A 6,000-nucleotide genomic window follows, 5' to 3' on the forward strand; every position below is an offset into this window, starting at 1 on the left:
GAGGGAGACAGAGAGAGAGACAGAGAGAGGGAAGGGGAGGGAGAGAAGGAGAGGGAGGGTGAGAGGGAGAGGGAGGAGGAGGAGGAGGGGAGAGGGAAAGGGAGAGAGAGAGACAGAGAGAGACAGGGAGAGGGAAGGGAGGGAGAGAGGGAGAGGGAGGAGGGGACAGGGAGAGGGAGAGAGAGACAGAGAGAGAGAGAGAGAGAGAGAGGGAAGGGGAGGGAGAGAGGGAGAGGGGGTGCGGGAAGGTGAGGGTGAGGGGGCGAGGGAGGGGGAGGGGAGAGGGAGAGAGAGAGACAGACAGATAGAGACACAGGGAGAGGGAAGGGGAGAGAGAGGGAGAGGGGGCACGGGAAGGTGCGGGTGAGGGGGAGAGGGAGAGAGAGACAGACAGAGAGAGAGACAGGGAGAGGGAACGGGAGGGTGAGGGGGAGAGGGAGGAGATGTGTGGTAGTGGTGGGGGGGGTGGGATTGTGGGAGTGGGCCATGTTCTGTGGAGCTGTGTGCAGGGCTTTGAGTAGGTGAGTGTGTGGTACAGAGGAGAAAGTGAGCTAATCATGGTGTCCCACAACCCTGTAACTCTGGTTACTCTGGGCTTAATTAATTAATTAATCTATCTGTTTATTTATTTTAATTTGCATAATTTGTATTCTGCACATGATTGTTATCAGTCTTTGCTCAGGCGTAGTTTTCCATTAATTCTATTGTATTTCTTCCTCTTCCTGTTAATGCCTGCAAGAGAATGTCAAGGTGATATGGGGCGACATGCTTTCATGTGAAATTTACTTCGAACTCTGAATGTGGAGACCAGAACAGAGTTGACTCACTTTTGGGCTTGTTCGGTGACTTTTCTAACTGCCCAGACACATGGTAGTGAAACAGTTAGAGCAGCGCTTCACAGCATCAGCAGTTACAGAGTTCACTCCTGGTTCACTCTAGTCTGATGGGAGTGCGTACGTTCTTCCCGTGGTGGCGTGGGTACTCTGGCTCCTCCCCCCATTCCAAAGACCTCCGGGTGAGAGTTCGCAGGTTGTGGGCGTGCAATGTTGGCCGCTTGTGGGCTGCCCCTCGGCCCATCCTCGGACCGTGTTGGTCGATGACGCGAACAACGCATTTCACAGCATGTTTTGTTTATCGCAGCACGTGTGATAAATAAAGTTAATCTGTATTAGAATAAAAGAGCAGAGGTGATTGGGAAGTTGTAAGAAAGAAAGAAAGGATTGCAATCACAATCTCAGGACAACTTTCTGTATCAGCTAGGAGCAAACAAAAGCGCTGGAGGAACTCAGCCAGCATCTATGAAGTGGAATGGACCATCAACATTTCGGGTTGAGACCCTTCATCTGAACTTTACCAATATTCTATCTTTCAGTCTTGGTGAAGGTTCTCAAACCAAAACGTTGACCGTCATTTCCCTCCACAGATGCTGCCTGACCTGCTGGGTTCATCCAGCATTTTGTTTGTTGCTCTGGATTCCAGCATCTGCTGAATCTCTTGTGTTGCCATTCTTAATAACTATCTTAAGAGTTTTTGAGGCAACATGAGTGAATCTGCAGATGCTGGAAATAAATAAAAACACAAAATGCTGGCAGAACTCAGCAGGCCAGGAGGGGGTGGGGTGTAGCTAAGAGCTGGAAAGGTGATTGGCCTGATGAAGGTGATTGACCCTCCTGATGAAGGGTTTCGGTCTGAAACGTCGTCACTACCTCCTCCCATAGATGCTGTCTGGCCTGCTGAGTTCTGCCAGCATTTTGTGTTTTTATTAAGAGTTTTTGAAATGTTTTATAATTAAGGAATAGTGGCAATAAATGGTAATGAGATGGAATATAGTATTCTGATTTGGTTGTCTCATTGTGGAAGCTTTAGAGAGGATGCATAGGAGATTTACCTGGATTAGAGAACGTCTCTTATGAAGTTAGGCTGAGTGAGCTATGTAGGACTTCTCTCTTTGACGTGAAGGAGGTTGAGAGATTATTTGATAAAGGTGTACAAGATGGTAAAACATAGATCGAGTGGACAGTCAGAGACCTTTTCCCAGGGCTAGTAAAAGGGCCATAATTTTAAGGTGATGAGAAGAAGATATAGGGGGATGGAAGAATTAAGTTTTTTTAACATGGTTGGTGGTAGAGGCAGATAAACTGGGGAGATTTAAGAGACACATGGATGATAGAATAGGTTATAAGTCTGGCACAACTATGTTCCATAATGCCAGGTGATCTGTTTCAGTTATGGTGATTTAAAGGACAGGTATTTGCCAATTTGAGAGCACCTGGATCTTTGAAATAATGGCATGGTATTTCTTGCATCTCTTTGAAAAGGACATCTCCTCAACATTGAACAAGACTAATATTTCAGACACCTTCAGGGTCGAAGAGATGCAAGAAGTACTTGTGTGACACTGTTACAGCTCCGGGTGTTCTGGAGTTTGGAGTTCAATTCTGAAGCCGTTCTGTTAGGAGCCTCTGTATCTCCTCCCTGTTGAATGGTGGGTTTTTCTGTGGATGCATTGGTTTCCTCCCTTAGTCCAAAGATGTACAGGGTAGGTTCATTGGTCCCAGAGTTAGGTTAGGATAAAATCAGGGCTGTGGGATTGCATGGACAGCATACCTCAAAGGACCAGGAGAGTCTACTTTGCAATGGATAGATGGGTAGATTAGGTAGATGGATAGATGGGTGGATAGATGGATGGATAGATGGGTGGATAGATGGGTGGATAGATGGATGGATAGATGGATGGATAGATGGGTGGATAGATGGATGGATAGATGGATGGATGGATAGATGGATGGATAGATGGATAGATGGTTGGATGGATGGATGGATGGATGGATAAATGGATAGATGGATGGATGGATGGATGGATGGATGGGTAGATGGATAGATGGATGGATTGGATGGATGGATGGATGGATGGATGGATTGGATGGATGGATGGATGGATGGATGGATTAAATCGGTGGATAGATGATACTGCAAAGATATAATTAACATTCAATATGATATTAAAGATAGAACACCTGTGCAGCTGTTGTGTTTGTGGCCAGCAGTGAACCTTTTCCCTGCCTTGGGAAGGTTGGTGATTAGAACCATAGAGTCTGTATGCTTGGCTGTCAATTGGCTGTATGCTTGGCTGTCAATCACTGCTTCAAAATAAAGTGCTGTATCATGCATCCCTTCATTCTAAATTCTGCATTTATAATTGCAATTTCTAAATAAACAGTATACAAGATAAGCTTTTCAAAGATTGAAATACATTTATCATCAGTATGCAGCCCTGAGATTCGTCTTCCCAAAGACGGCCATGAAACAAAGAAACACCGTGGAACCCGTTCAAAGAAAATATCAAAAAACCAAAGCGCGAAAAAACAGAACAAATCGTGCAATCAACAAAAAAAGAGTGAATAACGCACAGAATATTAAACATCAAACCGCAGAGTCTTTGAAACAGACTAGGAATGCTCAGCTCGGTTCAGTTTAATTTAGCACTGTGTTGATCATCAACTGCAACCACAGAGCCAGTCCACCCCGGTCAAAATGGTGCAGAATGGCAATTTAAAAAAAGGAGTAACATGTATAACATGAACTGCAGAGTCCTCTAAAAATGATTCCAATCCACAAACTGCACCGATCAAGCCTTGCCCAAGACCCAACACTCCTGCACCTTCCTCTGGAAGCAGCGAGCGAGAGGGAGAGGGTTTCTACGTAAATGTGTTGATAACAATATCAGTTCACCAAGCAGATGACTATAATGGGGTTCAGCAGGGAAAGATGGTGCTGGTGGTTTGGTGGCCAGAGGATAGAGGTAAAATCTGAATACTGTTGGATATGGGGTTCCCCACACGCCGGATTCTGCAACAATCTAGTGAGATTCCTCAGGTTTGAAAAGTCCAAGACTAGAGGGCATAGATTTAAGCTGAGAGGGGCAGGTCCCATTCCCACTCCACGGCCTCCTCTACCGCTAGGATGAGGCAACTTTTAGGTTGGAGGAGCAGCACGTCATATTCCATCTGGGTAGCCTACAACCTGATGGCATGAACATTGGTTTGCCTAACGCCTGATCATTTCCCCCCTCCCCATCTTTTTTTTACCATTCCCTATTCTGGCTCTCCTCTTACATCTTCTCCTCAACTGCCTATCCCCTCCCTCTGGTGTCCCTCCTTCTTTTCTATCTCCCACCGTCCACTCTGGACCCCACCTGGAGTATTGTGTGCAGTTTTGGTCTCCAAATTTGAGGAAGGACATTCTTGCTATTGAGGGAGTGCAGCGTAGGTTCACAAGGTTAATTCCCGGAATGGTGGGACTGTCATATGTTGAAAGATTGGAGCTACTGGGCTTGTATACACTGGAATTTAGAAGGATGAGAGGGGATCTGATTGAAACATATAAGATTATTAAGGGATTGGACGCGCTGGAGGCAGGAAGCATGTTCCCGCTGATGGGTGAGTCCAGAACTAGAGGCCACAGTTTAAGAATAAGGGGTAGGCCATTTAGAACAGAGATGCGGAAAAACTTTTTCACCCAGAGGGTGGTGGATATGTGGAATGCTCTGCCTCAGAAGGCAGTGGAGGCCAAGTCTCTGGATGCATTCAGGAGAGAGTTAGATAGAGCTCTTATAGATAGTGGGGTCAAGGGATATGGGAGAGGCCAGAACGGGGTACTGATTGTGTGATCAGCCATGATCACAGTGAATGGCGGTGCTGGCTAGAAGGGCCAAATGGCCTACTCCTGCACCTATTGTCTATTGTCTCTCCTCTCCTATCACATTGCTTCTTCAGCGCTTCACCTATCCCCTCTCAGCTTCTTGCTTTGTCCCCCACCTATCACCTGCCAGCTTGTATTCCTTCCCCCCTCCCCCACATTTTCATTCTGGCTTCTCCCCCTTTCCTTTCCAGTCCAGTCGGGCTTCAGCCCGAAACATCAGCTATTAGATGTTTCCTGACATTCTTGAGTTCCTCCGGCATCTTGCGTGTGTCGCTCTGGATTTCCAGCATCTGCTGAGCCTCTTGTGTTAGGAAGTTTAAAAGAGATGTGTGCGGCACAGAGTGGTGAGAGCCTGCAGTGTGATGCCAGGGGAGCGGGTGGAAACAGATACAAAATAGGTGTTTACAAGGCTGTTACATAGGCACATAAATGTGCCGAGTGGAGGGATCTGGACCAAGTGCAGACAGAAAGGATTAGTTTTAATTAGGCGTCATAGCTAAATTACTCTCTGTAGCCACATTATTAGACATATCTCCACACCTGCTTGTTACTGCAAATATCTGATCGACCTATCATGTGGCAGCAATTTGCTACATAAAAGCATGCAGACATTAGCAAGAGGTTCAGTTGTTCAGACCAAACATCAGGTTGGGGGAAGAAATGTGATCTAAGTGACTTTGACTGGTTGTTGGTGCCAGATGGGGTGGTTTGAGTATCTCAGAAACTGCTGATATCCTGAGATTTTTATGGATAACAGTCCCTAGAGTTTACAGTGAATGGCATGAGAAACAAAAACCTTGCAGAGTGTGGCGAAAACACCCTGTTTATCAAGTCACTTTTTAATTGTCATTTCGACCATAACTGCTGGTACAGTACACAGTAAAAATGAGATGACATTTTTCAGGACAAAAACTAGACTGAACTACATAAAAAAACACAGAAAAAAACTACACTAGACTACAGACCTACCCAGGACTGCATAAAGTTCACAAAATAGTGCAGGCATTACAATAAATAATAAACAAGACAATAGGCACAGTAGAGGGCAGTAAGTTGGTGTCAGTCCAGGCTCTGGGTATTGAGGAGTCTGATAGCTTGGGGGAAGAAACTGTTACATAGTCTGGTCGTGAGAGCCCGACTGCTTTGGTGCCTTTTCCCAGACGGCAGGAGGGAGAAGAGTTTGTATGAGGGGTGCGTTGGGTCCTGCATAATGCTGTTTGCTTTGCAGATGCAGCGTGTGGTGTAAATGTCCGTGATGGCGGGAAGAGAGACCCCGATGATCTTCTTACAGGGGTCAGG

Source organism: Hemitrygon akajei, chromosome 31, assembly GCF_048418815.1.
Source record: "Hemitrygon akajei chromosome 31, sHemAka1.3, whole genome shotgun sequence".
Taxonomy (NCBI): Eukaryota; Metazoa; Chordata; class Chondrichthyes; order Myliobatiformes; family Dasyatidae; genus Hemitrygon; species Hemitrygon akajei.